We start from the raw sequence: 20,462 nt of genomic DNA, 5'->3' as shown, positions 1-20,462 counted from the left end.
TTTCAAAAGACCTGGCCCCACCTCCAGGGATTCGGAGTGAATTGGTGGCTGGTGCTGACAGCAGCCAGGACCGAGACCACTGCATCGGGCGTTATATTTTCTTGTTAGAGCATTTGTGGGTGCAGGGACAGCGGCCCTCTGAGACTAGCAGGGGAAAAACAGAGGTTATTGTGGGATAGCGATGATGTGGGGGGCGGGGGGGCACTAAACCCCCTTTATAGTCTCTATGCAGGCCCTTTTCCCAGCCACCCAAATAAACCTTCCACCCAAATAAAACGACGCTTCTCTGCTAACATAGCTTCAAACCAGTCCCTTAGCTCTCCCCTTGCAAGCAGGGGGCTGCCCCAGCCCTAGCATAGAGGGTTGTGGCCATCTCTCTCAGCCTCAGTTGGAGCAGTAAACCCGGATGGAGCCACCCCAGAGGAGACAAGGCGGGGAGGACTTATGTGTTAAGTCAGGTTGGGTGCTAGAGGGCCAAGTCCTGTATTGAGTGGGGATTTCTGTCCCTTTTGTATTGTTCCTGTTGCCGTAAGAGGAATTTTGAACAAAGAGGACAGGCTGGGCCCTCCCAGGAGGAGCTGGCGAGCCCTGTGAGGAGTGGGGGCCGGTTAGGACAGTACTTTCTGATATGGTGCCCCCTGACCCCTTAGGGCCAGGAGGGCAAAGGCAGAGGTGGGAGATTCTGAGTCATATGGGTGGGACGGGACTATTCCCCCAAAGAGGGTAGTTGAGTTGCACTGTAAAGGTGTCCAAAGGAGAGGTGAGCCCGGGCCACGTGGCTCAGTGGCTGAGCATCGACCTATGAACCAGGAGATCGCAGTTCGATTCCTGGTCAGGGCACATGCCTGGGTTGCGGGCTTGATTCCCAGTAGGGGGCGTGCAGGAGGCATCCGATCAATGATTCTCTTTCATCACTGAGGTTTCTCTCTCCCTCTCCCTTCCTCTCTCTGGAATCAGTAAAAGATATTAAAAACAGAAACAAAGGAGATGTGACTTTTGTGACTGGCCCCCTCCTCTCTTCCCGCCCTGAAGGGTCCCTCTGACCATTTGCAGACCCCCTTTCATGGCCCATGCACCCCCTGCCATGAAGAGACAAGCAGAGCCCAACCCAACGTGGTCAGTTCCACACATGTTTACTGAGGCCCTTAAAGGAAACAACAGAACCCCAAATATTGCATCCAAGCAGTTCACGGCGTACTTCCAACTGCATCCTGCGGTCCTGTGATAACCCTAAAGAAAAGACGTTATGAGCCCCACTCTATAGATAAAGAAACCGAGGGCCAGAGAAGAGAAACAACTGCTCGCAGTTGTTTCAGTGCAGGCTGCCCGACTCCTAGGGCTCTTTCCATGTCACCTCCCTGCCTTCCTGGCCTGTCGTCTGCTGCCTCACTGGGGAGTTTGGGGCCTGTACCTCTCGGGAACACCCCAAGCCCATCTCTCCACAACTGGTGTGGCCTCCAAAATCCCCAGGCTCCCTCCCTTCCCTTTCTCCTGCTCTGCCCTCCCTGTGTGTTTACCATCCACAACGGCCTCTCCTTGTTCCATGTATTTCTCCAAAGTGTTCCTGTTTAACCATTCAGCTAGATTTAATCTCCCTCCGAGTACAGGTGGGTGTCTGTGGCACCTGCCAACCAGGTAGGTATTCAGCCAGGACATGCTGATAGGTTCACTGGTAATCCACTGACCAGCTCCCTGTAGGTTGGAACCTCTTGATCTTCCCTCTTTCATTTCCCAGGGTGTGCTCAAAGGGTCTGCGGTGGGCTGGAGCCTGGCGAGGCACCGTGCATCTGTGCACTTCGCTGGGGTGGGGGTAGGGGTGGGGTGGGGCGCATGCCGCCACTGTGCATGCTGCTGCTGCCTCTGCAGGGTGGGGACGAGGCCAGCGCTAGGCTGTGGACATCTCAAGTCCTCTTCTCCCTCTGAAGTCCCTCACTGCCACAGGCATCCAAAGATGACACCAGAAAGCACACAACCTCTTGCCTTCCCCATTCAAAGAGTTCCATAACCAATATCTCAGTTAGCCCCCAAAACCCTTGGGAAGGCAAAGGGAGGATTATTTATGAGGGACTTGTCTGAGGCCACACTGAATTCAGCATAAGCTGGGACGGAGAGCCACTCCCCGAAGGCCAGCCATTCTTGTCCAGCTCTGCTTTGCACTGGATGACTGCCTACCTGTTTGTATGTCCTCATACAAACGTATTAAGTCTGGGCCTTGGCCAGTGTGCTCAGTGGTTAGAGTGTCAGCCCGTTTAATTCCTGGTCAAGGGCATGTACCTGGGTTGCAGGTTCGATTCCAGGCCCCGGTCAGGGTGCATGTGGGAGGCAACCAATAGATGTGTCTCTCTCACATCGATGTTTCTCCCACCACCCCCTACTCTCCCCATCTTCCACTCTCTCTGAAAATCAATGGACAAAAATATCTTCAAGTGAGGATTTTTAAAAATTAAAAGAACTTATCAGGCTAATATAGACTGAGGGTGACACACACACCTTTACAAGATGTGCAGCCACAGAAAACCTTATAAAGCAAGATGCCCAATAACACAATTCAGGGTCCATACAAAGGGCCTTAGAGATAATCCACTGCAACCCACTCGCTTCAAATTTGGAAACTGAAGCCCGGGAAGGGATGAGACTTGCCCAAGGTCACAGCTCAATGGAGGCCTCTGGGCTCTAGGGATAGTGCTCCTTCCACTGTCTGTGCACTTAGCACACAAGGCAAAGCCGGGAGCAGAGGGGTTCTGAGAGCCTGAGGCAGCAAGGGGTCTGACCCCCATTTCAGTCTGGACTTTTGTCCAAGGGGGGGATGCTCCAGGCTTCCTCCAGGAGGTGCAGGGTGGGGGCAGGAAGTGGCTGCAACCTGTTCCTTGTGCACCTGGGAGCAGCCACAAAGTCTGGGTCGCACGGACCAAATGCTCTTTGTCCTTTGTGTCCCTTCAGGTCTTATCTCTGTGTCCACTGAGTGGCAGAGGCCCAGGCCCAGCACCTTCCAGACCTGGGAAATGGAAACCTGGGGGGAAAGGTGAGGGGTGGGTGCAAAGCAATACCTCCCTCAACACCACCCCACCTCCAACCGGCTCCTTGGCCACTGGGGAGAGAGCCAGGTGTGGCTGACAACAGGGCCCGCACAGCCAGGAGCCTTCCTCCCACCTCCTACCCCCGCCCCGCCCCCCCTGGCTCCAGAGGAGGGAGTGTGGGGTGTGGCTGCGGTACCCAGTTTGTTTGGTTTTTTCCTTCCCTGTACTCCACCCCATGCATTCTTCTGAAGGGCATGCTCAGGGGCCTGGCCCTGAAGGAGGCCTCAGGCTCCCCACCCTGGGCCCCTGGGAGTGGGGCGCAGAGGGTTGGGGGGTGAGGGGGGCCTATGCGCACCCCCTGGGCGCAGGGCTTTGGTCGCACCTCAGCCTGGCGAGTGATGGGAGGTCACCCAGCCGGTGGCTGGCAGGTGGTGAAATGCCAGCCCCGCGCGGGGAGGGTGCCCCTGGCCCGCGGCTCCTCCCTCCGCCTCCCCGCCCCGCGCCCCGCCCCGCCCCGCGCGGCAGGGGATCGCGGGCGGGACCGGCGGGGTAGGCGCGCCGACCGGCCGGGCCAGGTGCAGCGCCCGCGAGTCTGGGGGCCGCTGCGCCAAGAGGAGCGCCTGGTGCCCGCGTCCTCCCAGCCGGACGCCCGTGACCCTCGGAGCCCAGGTAACCGCGGGTGGGACGCCCCGCCGAGGCCGCCGCGGGCCCCGCGCACGCGCCCTCCCGGCGCCACGCGCACCAGCTCCGCGGCCGCACGCGTGCTCCCCGGGCCGAACCGCAGCTCCGAGGGCGGGTCTGGGAAAGTTCACTCTGGCCGGCTGTGCGCGGGGCGGCAGGGAAATGCAGCCGGTTCCCCGCCGCCCTCCACCCGCCTCCGCCTCCCGCTGCGGGGAGCCCGGGGCCACGGGGGGCGGCCGCCGGGGCGCACTGGTCTCCGCTGAAATCGGCTGAGTTTTGCTCTCTCACTTTTCCCATCTCTCAGTCTTCCGAGCCCGCGATCCTCCCCGCGCCACCCGCCCCCTGGAAAAGATCTTTGGATGGGACTGCTGAGCTGGCGATGGCTTGCAGCGGTTCTCAACCTGTGGGTCGCGACCCCTTTGGCGGTCGAAGAACCCTTTCACAGGGGTCGACTAAGACCATCCTGCATATCAGATATTTGCATGACGATTCATAACAGTAGCAACATTACAGTTATGAAGTAGCAACGAAAACAATAATTTTATGGTTGGGTCACAACATGAGGAACTGTATTTAAAGGGCCAGAAGGTTGAGAACCACTGGAACTTAAGGGATGTTTACATTTGTGCTTCCCGCCTCCTCGGGCCAGATACACGCTAGGACACGGGGCTGCAGCCGGGGTGGGGGTGAGGCGGCGCCCTCGGCTCCAGGGGCCCTCTGGGCGCTGTTGGAGTGGGTGCCCAGGCAAGGGGAGCCTGGCCTCTGTGCTGTCTGTGGCTGGGCATCCTTGGCTCCCCCAGTACTTTCCAAGCCCCAGGAGACGAGCGCAGAAAGGGTGGCCTGCGGCACTGCAGGGGCATAGACCTAGGGCGCAGTGGCCCCTGCTGATTTGAGCAGAATGGGCTTCCTCCAGCCGGGACTGTGAGGAGGGCTCAGCTCAGGGTAAGGATGGGGCTGAGAGGTGCTCCTTCCCGTGCAGAGCCAGAGAGAACAGGCTGGGGAGCTCAGTGGGTCAGAGAGGAGCTAACATGGACACATCTCTCATGTCATTTTACCCCCCAACACCAATGCCCTGAGTAGGTCTTGTTCCACTGGCAGAGGACGAAAAGGCTCCAAGAAGTTGAGCAGTGTGCTCATGAGAAGCGTGGGCCTGGACCTCACACAGCCTTCTAGAGCCAGGTGGTTGCCTCTCAACATGTTTGGGGGGGGGCGGGGGGGGGGGCGGGCCTGACTCAGCAGGGGTTTGTTTCTTCTCCCTCTCCCCGAGGTCCCTCCCCTGGAAGGGGTCGACCAGGAAAGGGCACCTCCAAGAAGAAATAAAAAATGGTCACGAAGCTCCTCCAAGAGAAAGTCAGCTCCCTGCTGAGCTGAGAGCTGGAGCAGGGTACCCGGAGCAAAGGTGCTCAGCGAGCACTGAATGAACGAACTGAAGCAGCAGGGATTCGCTCCCAGCTGACGGCTCTCTGCCCTTGGCCAGCAGAGGGAAGGGCACCCTGAGAAGTTGGACCAGAAAGGGGCCGCCACCACCGTCACCAAAGGCCTTTGGCATCCTTGCCCACTGGAGGCACTTGGGCGTTTTTTAAACCAGGGAACGCATCCACAACCCCATGTAGTTTCCCAGACAGACAGGCTTTCGCTTCGCCCTCGGTCCGCTTCGTGTCAGGCCAGGGAGAAGCAGAGGGAGGCGGTTCCATGCCCAGCTCGGCCTGCCCTGGGTTGGAGGCGGGGATCCCTGTCCTACCCATGTCTTATCCATCCCTCCAGAGCAGTGGTTCTCAACCTTCCTAATGCCGCCCGCGACCCTTTAATACAGTTCCTCATGTTGTGGTGACCCCCAATTTCATTGTTACAAATTGAACATAATTAAAGCATAGTGACTAATCACAAAAACAATATGTTATTATATATGTGTTTTCCGATGGTCTTAGGTGACCGCTGTGAAAGGGTCGTTCGACCCCCAAAGGGGTCGCGACCCACAGGTTGAGAACCGCTGCTCCAGAAGTCTTATTTGGAAACGTTAATCTCCATCGCCTCCTCCCTCTCCTTAGCACTCCCTGGGGCAACCGTGGATAGAGGGACGAGAACTTGCTTTTGTGGGCCTTCATTTCCTCACCTATAAAATGATGGCACCACAATCTGCATGGTTTTATGGGAAAGAAAGTAGTCCAAAGGGCTCTGTAAGCTTCAGAGCAAACCATAGTGTCAGCCTGCCCTGCCCAGCTGGGCTGTAAATTCCTCTGGGAAGCCACCATGCATCTTGGAATCCATGAGGCTGACCTCATCCTGAGCACACAGTAGGTTTACAGGAAGTATTTACAGTCTCGACAGGGAGAGAAATTGCTGAAATTGGTGGGAAAAGGGGAGAGTTTTTAATCCTTGTTCCCCTCCCCATGTAAAGATAGGGGACAGGCTACTGTATAAGAGGGTCCAGGAGGAGGGACAGGAGTGGTATGAGAGCCCCTGGAGGTGGAAAAGGTCATTGTCTTGTTTATGCAAGGCCAGGGTCAAGTTGGGTGTTGATGGAGGACTCCAATGTCAGCTTTGGCCTGAAATCAGATCAGGACACCCATAGTTGGTCAGTTTGTTCCCTAGAGGAGGCCACTGAGAACATAGCTTGGATTTAAGCTCCTGAACCAACATGCCCCCCCCCCCCCAACCCACCCCACTCCCACTGTCCCTTCCCGGCTTCCTACTGCTGGTTCCTGGGTCTTAACAAGAGCTCTAGACCCACAACTTCTCAGCTGGAATCAGCCTTAGAGGCTATATCCCTACCCCCTTCCCTGCTACATTTTCCATAGTACTTGTCACCATCTAACAACCTGTATGTTCACTCTTATCTTGTTTATTGTCTGTCATCCCTGTTGGAATATCAGCCCTGTGAGGGCAGGGCTTTCTGTCTGTTTTATCACTGCTCTATCCCCAAGGATCAGAGCAGTGCCTGGTGTGTAGTGAGTGCTCGGTTAATGCATGTTGAATAAACGGTACCAGCAGCCTGCCCTTCCTCCTTGTACAGATGGGAGATTGAGGCCCAGAGATGAGGAGTGGCCTGTTGGAGGCAGCGCTGGAGCTTTTCCTGATTGGGCTGCAACTAATTCAAAGCTGGGTCTCTGTCCCCTGCACCAGGTTGCCGGGGGTGCTTCATGCCAGCTGCCTTCGGTCACCCAAGGGGGCAGCTCCAGTGCTGAACAGATAGCCACCCCCACAGGGTGGATTGAGAGCCAGGGAAGAGTGCTCCAGGGCAGACCCTATCTGAAAAGAAACCTCCCAATGCTGCCCAGAAGGTGGCCATTCCTCTGTCAGTGGTGAAAATTGCGCCCTCTCCAGGCCACCTGTGAAAGTTCCCCAGCGCCGGGGAGAATCCAGGAGGACCAAAGCCAAGTCCCCGCAGCCCTGGGGAGGAGGGCGGAGCTTCAGATCACCTGGGCCAGGGATGGCAAACCTGTCTGAGATGTGGGCCAGGAAGAGGGAGGACATTATTCTGCCCAAGGCCCTGGGAAGGCTCGGGGCGCTGAGGTCCCACTTAGGAATCTGATTAGGGTGGTTCCCTGGGGGGCCCAGGAGCTTGAATTTTGGAGACACTGTGTAGAGACAAGCAGGATGGAGAAGCTCCAGTGGGGTGTGGAGGTGGAAATCCAAGAACTATGGCTGGATAGAAGCTGGGACTTTCTATGGGATAGAGAATATGGGAAGGGGGGAAGGAGAGGGAGGGATATATCTGTAATACTATCAACAATAAAAAATATATTTAAAAAAGAAAAGAAAATATGGGAGACACATCTACACACACCAAGCAACTTCATCCTCCCTCCCCCCTCATTCTTCCAGCTGCCATTGTTTCGGCAAAGGAATATGATCTGTTCTGAGTCAAAGCTCAGAGCCGTGTAGAACTGATCGGAGGGGAAGTCACTGGGGGCAAGGAGGCTGCCCAAGGGCCTATTGCAGGAGCACAGGTGGGAGATGCGGTCCCTGGAGGTACCTCTCCTCCTCCACTCCCGGGAAGTACTACTGCCTTTTTAGTAATAGTAATAAACAATAACTGTTAGCTTTGTGGCAGGCCCTGTTCTAAGCACTTTACATGTATTAGTTAATCCGTGCAGTTACCACCAGGTTGAAACGATATCATCTCCATTTACAGATGGGGAACCTGAGCCTCAGAAAGGTGACCTAACTTTGCCCAAGATGACACTTGGGCAGGGACAGGGAGTGCCAGAACGAGCCCCGACAGTCTGGCTCCAGACCCTGCAGCCTTAGCCTCCGCGCCATGCTGCCTCAATCAACCAGGTTGGCCAAACAGCTGGAACGGAGAGCCTGGAGGCCAGGGTAGTTGGCACACCCCTCACCGCGGAAGCAGCGCCTGTGCAAGCGCACAAGTTAGGTCCACGGGGGCGTTGGCTTTCCCCGAGCCCTGCTGTCCCCCAAATCTTCTTCCATTGGTATGTGGGTTGCCAAATTAAGAGTTGGAATGCACCTGAGACTTTATGTTAGGGAAGAGATTCCAGAAGTTGGGCCTTGAGGATTTATAAGAATTTACCTGCTTGTTGGAAAAATTGGAGAGGAAGGGGCCTGGACAGGTGGAGAGAGCAATAATCATTCCTAGTCTGAAGGAATGAATTCGTAGTGCATCTGAAGCCCCTGTAGGGACCCCCTCCAACTCTCGTTGTCCCCCCCCCCACTCTCTGTGGGCTCCCTGGCCCTGAAGAGGGTGAGGCCTTGACCTGAGACATAGCTCATGCATTTCTGTCCCCTGACCTCTTTATCACCGCCATCGCTACAAGTCTGGTGGCTTTTAGCAATAGTGGATGGAAAAGTACTCCTGCTGTGATATGATGTGAGTCAGTCCTTCACAAATGATGGGGTTGCACCATCAGTTCTGCTGCCTGGACCTGTGCCCTAGTGTCTGGCCCATGGTTGGAGACATGGTGTTGGCTGCTGGGGGAAGAACAAGGGTGACTCGAGATGTTATTTTGAAATTACACAGATGGCAGTGAGGAGCCGACAGGTATGAGAGATGCAGTCATTTTTGGCATCTGGGGGAAAAGACAGTGTCCCCCAAAGCAGTAATCGAAGGTGTAACTCCCACCCATGCCCTGTTCTCTGAGTCAGGGTTTACCCTATAGAGTCGTGCTCCCTTCTGGCCTTGACGCCAGGCTGGGATCACCCCCAGCATGTTCTGTCGGGACTTGGGTGGCAAATTCCACCTAAGCCTCAAACAGGCTTTTTGCCTGGACACACCATAGCCCCTTAAGACATTCTTTCTCTCTGGTTTTTGGGAGCCCATGGCCAGGCTGACCCCGGCGGGGTCCGTGTGGAGCCTGCCAGAGGCACAGAGCCCAGCCATCATGGGCTTCTGGACTCCATGCTCCCAAAGTCAGCCGCGCCGCCAGCTTGCCACCTGCCGCTGAGTTGGTCACTGCACTCCTGGGAGCTGAAGGCTGGTGTGGCCGGTGTGGCTGGTGGGGGGTCCTGGATTCTATTCTGACACTAACTCACAGTTGACTTTGGCTTTGTCCCTTCTTGGGCCTCTGTTTTCTCACCTGTGAAAGAGACGGCGTGGCTTAGATCAGGGACTATTGACGTGGTAGCCTGGATACTTCTTTGCTGTGGGGCTGTCCTGAGCACTGTGGGGTGTTGAGCAGCATCCCTGCCTCTACCCACCAGATGTCAGTAGCACCACCTCTCGCTTCCTTCGTTACAACCAAACATGTCTCCAGACAATGCCAGTCACCCTCTGGGGCGAAATGGTCTCTGGTTGAGACCCACTGGGCCGGATGCCCTCTGAGTACCCTCCCTCCCGAGGATCGCTCTCAGGACCCAGATGCAGTTTCCTCTTCCAGCTCCGATTGTCCATGTGGGCCGGGTGGGAATCTGTGGGTGGGGGCTCCAAGGGCTTGCAGGGCAGGATGTGAGAAAGGGGAAGGCTGAGGACTGCTGAGCCTCCTGCTGAGAGCCACGGCCAAGTTCTCTTTGCTTTCCAGACCTTGGGTTACATAAGAAAGTGGGGGCAGGGGCAGCAGGCCTGTGGTCGGCCCCCACACTAAGGTCAGCAGCCTTCTAGCCCGTGACTAAGCATCTCTCCGTGCTCAAAGGACTCGGCTTCTCCATGGTCCCCTCTTGGGGACACAGGAAGTGAATCAGCCCGTCATCTGCGCAGAGAGGGAGAGGGCAGAGCATGGTGATGTGAGACACATGGCCCAGCACGCCTGCCCCGACCCGGCCCTGGCTTTATTTTATTTGTTCCTCCCGAGTTAGCTGTTTATTATCTCTCTCCATGGAAGCCCCTTCTGACCAAGTTGCTTAATGAAAGAGGGGAGGTGTATCTTCTCCAGGGGTAGGAGGGCTTTGTCGATGAATCTTGGAAGTAAATCACTGTTCTAGGGACAACAGGCTGTGAGATTTGGGGTAGTGTTAACCCAAAATGATTGATTTGGGTTATTTGTTCTTCTCGTCCTCATTGGAGGACTGTAGGCTGCTCTAGGCTGTGGCCTGGATGCTGGGGCAGGAGCAGTGAGGCAGACCTAGTTCCTGCCTGCAGAAACCTTCAGTCTGGGCGGACAGGGTGTCAGTCCGTAATTGCCATGTGCTAAGGATGTGTGCGAGCCTACGCAGAGGAGGGCGGGTCAGCCCCACCCAGCGGGTGTTGTAGGGAATTGGGGATTGGCGGACGGGTATAGAGGTCCTCAACACAAATAAGTGGGTTTGGGTTTTGTTTTTGCCTTTTTTTATTGTGGTAAAATGTACATATGACGTAAAATTTACTATTTTTATCATTTTAAAGTACACACTTCAGTGTCTTTAAGTACATTCACATCATTGTACAACCATCACCACCACCCAACTGTGGATCTCTTTTCACTTCCTAAAACTCTAACACTAACTCCCCATCCCCTCCTCCCCCAGCCCCTGGCAACCATCATTCTTCTTCCTGTCTCCATGGATTTGACTATTCTAGGTAGCGCATGTAAGTAGAATCATACAACACATGACCTTTTGTGTCTGGCTTCTTTCACTGACCATCATGTTTTAAGGTTCATCTGTGTTGTAGCATGCCTCAGAATGCCCTTCCTTTTTAAGGCTGGATAATATTCCATCATATGGTTAGACACATTTTGTTCATTCATTCATCTGTGATGGACACTTGGGTTGCTTCCACCTTCCGGCTGTTGTGAGTAGTGCTGCTGTGAACATTGGTGTGCAACTCTCTATTTTGAGTTCCTGCTTTCAGTTCTTGGAGGCATATACCCAGACGTAGAAACACTAGATCCTATGGCAATTTATGTTCTGTTTTTTGAGGAACTGCCATACTGTTGAGGAAGAAGTGCTTGGACTAGATTTTAAGAATGAACATGAGATCTCCAGTTATCTAAACAGAGGAAGGGGAAGGTAAGAGAAAGGAGAGAGGAGTTAAGAGGCGGGGAAGGAAGGGGAGAGGGGAGGGGAGGGCATGAAGCTAGTGGCACAGTGGATTTTGTGCTTGGGACTGAAGCAGGGGTGTGACTGGTGACAAGGCCATGGCAGGGTAGAGTATGACGGGTCGTGGACCAGGCTAGGGAGCTTGGCCTCCACACTGTAGGCAGTGAGAAGCATTGGAGGGTTTTGTTTTGTTTTTATCAGGAAGTGATACATGCCATTTGTCACCTTAGAAGGTCATAGGTGGGCATGATGTCCCAGGTAGACTGGGAGGGAAAGAGACTTAAAGCAAGAACAACCAAGTGGGAGAAAACTGGGTAACACTGAAGCTACATCGTTGGGTGGGTGGAGGGAGCAGGTCTGAAGGATGGATGTGCTACACAAGGGTGCGCAGGTTTCTGGTTTGGAGGCTGGGTGTACAGTGGGTAAGCTAACAGGAAGAGCGGCCGGTTTGACAAGATGACAAGGCAATAGCTTGGGCCCTGTTGGTTTGGAGGGGCCCCTGGAGCCACCTGGGTGGAGATGAGGGTTAGAGGGGTGTCCAGAGCTGTGCAGAGCTAGGAGCTGCAGTGTAGGGAGAGCAGCTGGTCAAGGGCAAGGGACAGGACTACTGTTGGACAGCATAGGGGACCCAGCAGAGTTGGAGGGTAGGACCCGGGGTGGTGTCTGCACAGGACAGTCAGTCCCTGCCATGAGCATCTCATGTACCTTTTCACTGCCAAGTTCAAGGTTCTGTGCTGGAGGGTGGTCATTGGGGGTGGAGATAGATAAACATGAGCCAGTGACGTCAATTCACTTATTCACCCCATAAAGCTTAGAAAATGGAACTTGGCCAACGCCTTTGCACAGTTAAATATTTAATCACGACTGTGATTGGTGATATGCAAGAGAAACAGAGCGTGTTGTGAAAGTGTGTCATGGGGACGTGAATTAGTCTGGGCAGGGTTTCTCACTCTGCACTGTGGACATGTTGGGCCAGGTACTCCTTTGCTGTGGGGCTGCCCTGTGCATTGTAGGATGTTTAGCAGCATCCCTGGCTTCTACGATGCTAGTAGCCATACACCCCCCACCCCACCCCAGCTATGCAACAAAAAATGTCTCCAGACATTGTCAAGTGTCCCGGGGGCGGGGGGGAGGGGGAGTAAAGTCAACCTTAATTGAGATTTATGGTCTAAAAGGTCAGGAAAGGTTTCTTGAGGAAATGATGTTAATCTGAGTTTTAGAAGACAGATAAGCATTAAGAGTAAGCAGGTATGAACCTGGCTGGTGTGGCTCAGTTGATTGGACATCATCTTGTGCACCGGAACATTGCCGTTCGATACCTGGCCAGGCCACATGGCCAGGTTTCAGGCTCAATTCCCGGTGGGGGGCATGCAGGAGGCAGCCAGTTGATGTTTCTCTCTCTCTCTCTCTCTCTCTCTCTCTCTCTCTCTCTCTCTCTCCCCTCCCCTCCTTTCTCTCTGAAAACCGATACAAATAATTTTTTTAAAAAGATAAAGCAGGTATGGAGAGTGGAGGAGAGGGTTCATATGTGTGCAAAGGCCCTGCGATAGGAAAAAGCCTGAGGAAGACCAGTGAGGAGGGTGGTGGAGCCAATGAAGAGACACCCAGTAGGTGAGCAGTGGTGGAAGGGGAAGAGTGGATGAACTAGGGACACTCACCAAGGATCACAGGCAGGGAGGCCTCCCAGGGGTGGAGGATGAAACGGGCTGGAAGCTGGCGAGTTACATTTCCATTATGTTGGGTTGGAGGTCCCCGGGAGACACTCAGGTGGAGCCCTGAGATGAGAAGCGAGGTCTGGCTGGAGATGTGGATTTGGGAGTTACATGCACGTAGAAGGTGAGTGAAGCCCTGGAGGGGGTGAGCCAGGGAGTGTGTAAGGGCCATGAAGAGCAGAGCAGAGAGGAGGCCTAGGCGTGAGCTCCAGGAGGGCCCACATTGAGAGAGTGAGGAGGAGGAGCCTGCAGAGACTGGAAGAGTTCCCAGAGAAGGAGCAGAGGAACTCAGATGTGTGGTACCCTGAAAGAGTGTCCAAGGAGCAGGGCCTGGTCCCGTGACGTCTCTGGAGCTACAGCAAGTAAGATAGGACTGGGAAGCAGCCACTGGACTTAGGGACCAGTAAACGCCGTGGGAGAAGTCAGACGGAGGTAGCTGAGGAATGGGGCAGGAGGGAAGCTGGATGCCAGAAAGGGAAGTGGGTTAGGGAAGGTTTTGTTTTGCTTTTTTAATCTTGCATGTTCTACATACACACACACACCACACACACACACACACACACACACACACACACACACACACCCTTTTTTTTTCCTTAGAAAATAAATGTACAAGGTTCAGAATTCAAAAAATGAGATTTCAGTGTGAAAAGTATTCACCCCCATTTCCTGTGGCCTCCCAATACCCTCTCCCCACCGTTGAGGCAACTTCACCAGTTTCTTACAGATTCTCCCAGAGATACTCCATGCATGAACCAGTAAACACATCTGTAGAGTCCTTCCCCGCTATTGGTAGCACACTGCTTGCATCTTCTGCCCTTGATTCATTCTTTTCCCAGTTGTTTCCAGAGCAGTACATAGTGTCTTCGTTCTTGTTTACAGCCACCTAATATTCCACCACTACCTGACGTCATATAAGTTAACCCATCTCCTGTTTTTTGGACACCACGGACAACGCCCCACAGAACTGCCTGCGCTTTAGCTATTTTGCAGTGTAGGTAGGTGCATGTGGCATAAGGTCCCAGAGGTGGAATTGATGGGTCAGAACTATGTGAGTGTGTATTTCAAAAGCTATTAGCAAATAGCTCCCCACTGAATTGCTAAGAATGCGTACGCCTACCAGCCATGTGTGAGGATGCTAATTTTTCCACACCCTCCGATGTACAGTGTTACCAAACTTACTGATATTTGCCAATCTGGAAGGCAAAAATAATTTCTCAATATAGCTTAACCTTGCATTTCCCCTGCTGTGAATCAGGTTGAACATGCTTTCATAGACATAAGAGTGAGTTCTATTTCCTTTTCTATGAACTATCTATGCGTAAGTTTTGTCCATTTTCTATTAGGTTGTTGGCCTCTTTTCATTGAATGGAAGGTGATCTTTATGTATTTGGGAAACTAGTCTTTTATTTAGAATATAAATTATAAGTTTATATTATAAGTGGCTCCCCTCCAATTATAAGTTTATCAAGGAGTTTTTTGCTGTTGCTACTATTTTTTCCTTTTAAGAATTATGAATGCTGCCTTGGCTGGCCGGCTCAGTTTATTGGAGTGTCATCCTGTACACCAAAAGGTTGTGGGTTCGATCCCCAGTCAGGGCATGTACAGGAGGCAACTGATTGATGTTTCTCTCTCACATCGATGTTTCTTTCTCCATTCCTCTCTCTCTAAAAGTCAATAAAATATATATCCTCAGGTGAGGATTAAAAATAAACAAGTATGCCTGGCCAGTGTTGCCCAGTGGTTGAATGTCAACCCATGAACCAGGAGGTCACGGTTGGATTCCTGTTCAGTGCACATGCCTGGGTTCCGGGCTCAATCCCCAGTAGGGGGTGTGCAGGAGGCAGCCAATCAATGATTATCTCTTATCATTAATGTTTATATCCCTCTCTCCCACTCCCATTCTCTCTCTGAAATAAATAAAAACATATTTTAAAAAATACAGAATTATGAATGCTAATGGGAGAGGTTCACTAGAGAGGGTGGCACTGGCACAGAGATCCCGAGGAAGCGCTGGGCTACGTTCCAGACTGGAAAGGCCGAGGACACCTCCGCTGTTGTAACAGGCAGAAGCAAGGGAGAGGGTGCTGGTGCTAGAGGGTTGGTGGCCACAAGTTGAGGGAGTGCAGGCTGATCGTAGAGTTTGTCCAGGGATGGGGTTGCATCAAGAAGGTATCAGAGCAAGAGAATTACTCTATGAGCAAGAGAGTGATTAGATTAATGACCCCTCGAAGCTGAGCTAGTTGAGGGGAAGTGAGTGGATGGGTGCTCTATGCTTGCTTCGAGTCGGTCGGTCTGTTTGGCACCCATTAATCACGGGGCCAAACTAACGGCCAAAATGATTTGCACCTCACCTGCGGCCCAGAGTCCATGCTCGGACCACCTTCTTATCTCAGTCTCACACACCAAGCCAATGTCTCCCTGCCCTAACCATTCCAGGGCAGGTACCAGACAAGCAGGGACAGCTCCTATGCCCCAAACCCACTGGAATTATTCAAATGAGCCAGTCCTAAGCTTTTCAACCTGCCTGCCTTGCCTTTCCCATGGAAACCCAATACAGGCTCTAGCCTAGGCCTTCCCCTCACTCCTGTTCTGACTCTTAACCAAAACCTAGTGCCCCCCTCATGGTCCCGTGTGTGTGATGTATCCCCTTCACTTGGGAAATATAAGTAATAAGTTATCTTTCAATGGCATTAGCCTCCCCTGTCCATTCCGTCAACTCCATGAATTAAAATCCGGTGGGTACAATTGAGACATCAGGGACCCTGGACAAGCAGAGAGTATGAGGCTCAGGGAACCTCAGGTCCCAGCAAGTCTCCAGAACCATCCCAGCGGAGGTGGTTGAATCAGCGAGCTCTTAGGAGATGGGCTGGAGATGAGGCGAAGCCTTATGGTGGGAATACAGGACCACAGACTGGAAAGCACAAGGGAGTAGAGTGTGTGTAAGTGGGCGGTGGGGGCCGGGGTGGGCGTTGGGGGACAATGACCAGAACAGAATCTTTTTTTCAGGAGAATTCGGGAGAGAATCTGCCAAATTTAATAATGTTGGCCTACATTCCAGTCCTATGTGCTATAAGTTAATAAATCCACCAGAAGTCCCAAACGCATGTACACAATTGGTGATGCCTCATGCCACCTTGTGACTTCTCTTTTATTGTTGCCTAGAGAATTATTTACCTTCTTGAGAGTGGAATTTGGGGGAAATAATCTCACCTTCAGCAAGTGCTTACCTGCTTCTTATGAACTCTGACCTGGGCCCGGTGCTGTGGGTCTCACAGGTTTGTGGCAGAAAGGACTCCATGTAGCAATCCTCCAGTACAGCCGCGGGTGCCAGTGCAGAGGAGCAAGGCAGCCGCTGGGCATGGCTGGCAGAGAAGTCTTCTTGAAAGAGGAAGAGCTGGAGCAGACAGTGGATCTGGAAAAAGTGGCGAAGGGGAAGGGAGGGGAAATGAGGTCTGGTGAGGAGGCCCCTCGCTCCGGCCAGGTACCTGGGAGAGACTGAGCATCCAGGTGACAGGAGGAGGAGGAGGAGGATGGTCACCTGGTGCAACGTGAGCCTCTAGATCAGCGGTTCTCAACCTGTGGGTCGAGACCCCTTTGGCGGTCGAACGACCCTTTCAGAGGGGTCGCCTAAGACCATCCTGCATATCAGATATTTACATGACGATTCATAACAGTAGCAACATTACAGTTATGAAGTAGCAACGAAAACAATAATTTTATGGTTGGGTCACAACATGAGGAACTGTATTTAAAGGGCCAGAAGGTTGAGAACCACTGCTCTAGATGGAAAGGGAGAGGAGGTGGTGGAGTCTTCGTGGGCTCTGTCATATGGGGGGGCCTTGGCTCATAGGGGAGCCCCAGCGGGTGGTGGAGCCTCGAACTAGACAGAGAGGTCGGACTCAGTGATCTTGCATTTCTCTGAGGGCCAGCAAGGCTTTGAAAATTTCCAGTGGGGCCCTAGCTGGGTTGGCTCAGTGGATAGAGCGTCGGCCTGCGGACTGAGGGGGTCCCAGGTTCGATTCTGGTCAAGGGCACATGCCTGGGTTGCTGGCTCGAGCCCCAGTAAGGGGCGTACAGGAGGCAGCCGATCAATGATTCTCTCTCATCATTGATGTTTCTCTCTCTCTCTCCCTCTCCCTTCCTCTCTGAAATCAATACAAAAATATATTTTAAAAAAAGAAAACTTCCAGTGGGGCCTGTTGCCTCCTGAAGGACCCCTCTGTTGCCCCCAGGACTGGAAACCAGAGTTTCCCCAGATCAGGCCTCAGTATTGCTTCTCCCAGAGAGCCCTGCCTGTGAAAGGTGGAGGGGGCAGCAGCAGCGTGAGAAGGGTGCTAAGACATGAGGGCGTTTATTTCTGAAAAATGGGACCTCAACCCTTTATTTCTTGAATGTTTTTGGAACACATTCTCTCTAGAACCTGACCGATGGTTTTAAAAAATGTAAGTGATAAAAAACGGAAATTGTGAGAAGGAGGATGAAACCTTTGGTTGAATCATGAGGCTGAGGAAGGAGGCGGGAGGAAGGGAAAGTGGCTGACTCCACTGCCTGCTCCCTCCTCCCGGTCCTCCCTCTCTCTTCCCTCTTCCTCCTTCCTAGTCTGGTTTGGCTTAACCTTCACCATCCTCTTAGGGACCGTTCCTCCAAGCCCCACAGATGCCCAGCTCATGGAATGCTGCTTTTCAAGACTGGAGCCTTCAGGACTTACCCTGGGCCCAGCCTGCTGTGTGACCCTGAGCAAGCCACCCAGCGTCTCTGGGCCTGGGTTTCACAGCTGGCTTCTCCCCTGGAAGCATCAGTTTTGTCTTTTAGGCGCCTTTTAGGCTCCTCCTAACAATCAAACCTCTACTCGTCATCCTTGAGATTTCCTTAAGGGCCTGGAAAGAGCAGCGGAGGTGAGTTCCGGTGGTTCAGCTCCCACAGGCCTGGGCGGGGAAGGGATACAATACAGCCTCTGGCCAGCGCCCACTGACCTGGGTGTGCGGTGAACACCCCTCATTGTCTGAAAGCCTCAGATTTGACTTTCAAAGGGAAGCATCTCTCCTGATAAAGTGGGTCTTGTTCCCTTAAAGACAGCTTTGTTTGGGCTCCCAGTTTTAGTTCCAGCTCCTGCTGGTGTGAGGAGGTCTCTGGGGTGTTAAGTGATTCCTGCTCCGGGCGCCCAGCCAGCCTCCAGCATTGCTTACTGAGAGCCTATGGGAGCTGGGAAGGTTGGCCATCTCGTTGTCTCATACTGGTAGAGGGAAACTGAGGCACGGGAAGGCCAGGGTATGCACTCGCTCGGACTGCTCAGTCAGACTTGAACCAGGTCTTTGGGCTCCTGCCCAGTGTTCTCCTCCCACAAACTGCTATGATGCGGCTAACACAGCTGGGCTTCCGCCCCTCCGCTCCCCGCCTCCCACTCTGATTTACCTCCCGACAGACTGCCAACTGCCACCGATTATTGTGGAAATGAATTCACTTGCTCAGGTAGGAAGATCTGGGCCTCTGTGTGAAAAATGAGAGAGAGAAATTTCCTCTAATTTCAGCGAATCACCATAGCACCTGCCTTCTCCCCAAAGTACCAGTATGCTCCTAAGGCCCTTCTTTAAGGCCCAAAGAAGTGAATGGGTAATGGTGACATTTCCAGCCTCAGGATGTGGGAGGGGCCCTTGATTCATACCAGTGCTGCTGAGGTGACCGCTTTTCCGCCACCTTCTGCAGAAGCCAAGCCCAGTATGACAGTCCTGGGCCAAGCAATACAGAGACCCTCCCAGCCGGTGTGGTTCAGTGGGTTGAGCGTCACCCTATGCACCAAGAGGTCGCTGGTTCGATTCTGGTCAGGACACATGCCCTAGTTGCGGGCTGGATCCCCGTAGGGGGCGTGCAGGAGGCAGCGGATCTATGTTTCTCTCTGATCGATGTTTCTAGCTCTCTCTCTCTCCCTCTCCCTTCCTCTCTCTCAAGTCAGTAAAGACATTTAAAAAAAAGAAAGAGAGAAATACAGAGATCCATCTTCAAGTGTGCTTCCTACTTCACGGCGCTCTGTGGTACACTGCAGGGGCATGTGTTGGGGGTGGGGGCATTATAAGCATGAAAGTGAATTTTTCTTTCATTCTCACTTTTCATATAGAGGCCTGGCTTTCCCTCCCTGGGCAAAGTGAGTTATTTTCCACAATAACCAGTGGCTGTTGGAGCTTTGCGGGCCCCGAAGGGATGAGCAGGACAGCTTCGGCCAGAATCCCCACCCCACCCAAGCTGCTGCCTCCGGGGCCAGCCCTCCTGGGGCCTGGGTGAGCTCAGGGCAGGGGCGCATGGCCGGCCTGGAGCCTGAGGGGCGGGCGGTCTGGCAGTGGGGGCACATGGGAGGCAGGCAGGGGTTACCGGGCCACCTTCCCAAGTGCTGGCTGCATGTTCTTGGAGGCTGATTCCGAAGGAACCATTATTCCATTCTCCATGGTTTTTGAATAATGCATTTGCCTCAGCCCTTTTAAAAAGCCTGTGCTTAATAATGCTAGAATAATGACCTTGTGTCACATTGCAGCCACTGGGGCTCTTAATCCACCGCTGCATTCAAATGTGAAACGTGTTTCTGGTGCCATTAGGTTAGCAGGAAAAATACCAACCTAGCGAGGAGGAAGGAGAGCCAGTTTCGGTCCACCGTGTAGCCTGTGGCAGGTTTGGGGGGGTCCTCGCCTTAACAACATTGTAAGGGCAGGAGCCCTTTTGAACACCTACCGTGCCCCCAGCCCTCACACATGGGCTCTTGTTAATGCCAGAAACAGACCCAAGAGGTAGTCACTCTGGGGATTATAAACATGCTCACCCAGAGGCACGTTGTGAAAACCCAGTGGAGTGTAAAATGCCCGCACAGGGCTTGGCACAGACAGGAGATTTCAAGTCAACACCATCAGCCCCATGTCACAGCGGAGGAAAGCGAGGCCTGGAGAGACCTCAGGACTCAAACCCCGGTCGCCCTGACTCCAGGGCCCAGACCCACGCCTCACCCACGGGAAGCATGGTCTGGGAGCGAGGCTCCGCCTGTCTGAGCTCCTTATTGGCTGTGGGTTCATTTTCCACTCCCACCTGTTCCCACCTGGGCCCTATGTCCTTCTCTGACCCCACTGTCCTCTAATCTAAAGGTTTGGGCACATGCGGGTCCCCTGCCTGGTCCACGTGACCTATTTCCTCTGCTAGTTTGAATCACCCTGGATGCCCTGGCCGTTTCCCCCTTACCTGCGGGGTGTGTTTTTGGGTAATAATTGTGTGAAATGGTTCACTCAACAGTTTGATCAGTTAACAACACACACACACACACACACACACACACACCCCTGTCCTGCTGTCCTGGTCCTGCCTGTGAAGCTCAGGGTTAATGATTGCCAAGGAGAGCTGGTCAGGAGGAGGGAGAGGAGGAGGGAGGCTGCTCTGAGCACCCTGGCCTGGGGGAGAGACGCACCAGGGGGCATCTTGTCCTGGCTGGCTCCCTGGGCCCCTCCCCTGCTGGCCTCCCATCTCTTGTCTCTCTGAGTTCAGCACCAGTAGGCCTCCCTCTCACCCTCTGTTAGCTGCTTCTCTTCTCTGGGCCTTTGTTCTAAAATTCCTTTCCCTGGGGGCACCATTCCCTCTCCTCTGCCAAAGCAAGCCCTCCCCGCCTTTC

The 20,462-nt window shown here is 53.5% G+C and overlaps 1 protein-coding gene across 3 annotated transcripts in view; it reads left to right on the top strand.

Moving 5' to 3' along the window:
* The first annotated feature begins 3,550 nt into the window (after positions 1-3,550).
* Positions 3,551-20,462, top strand: part of PAQR5 (progestin and adipoQ receptor family member 5) — a 74,006-nt gene continuing 57,094 nt past the window's right edge. The window contains exon 1 of one of the 3 annotated variants that reach the window (XM_070420283.1): positions 3,551-3,686. The gene's annotated coding sequence lies outside the window, so the exon portion shown is untranslated. Of the gene's footprint in view, positions 3,687-17,696; positions 17,719-20,462 lie in introns of those variants that run through there. The other 2 variants (XM_070420303.1, XM_070420293.1) reach the window with 2 other exon arrangements.

Source organism: Myotis yumanensis, unplaced genomic scaffold (assembly GCF_028538775.1).
Source record: "Myotis yumanensis isolate MYYU_CA2020_CCGP unplaced genomic scaffold, mMyoYum1.0.hap1 SCAF_1, whole genome shotgun sequence".
Taxonomy (NCBI): Eukaryota; Metazoa; Chordata; class Mammalia; order Chiroptera; family Vespertilionidae; genus Myotis; species Myotis yumanensis.
Note: the sequence above shows the minus strand (reverse complement) of the source record. Positions and strands in the feature narration are given on the sequence as shown.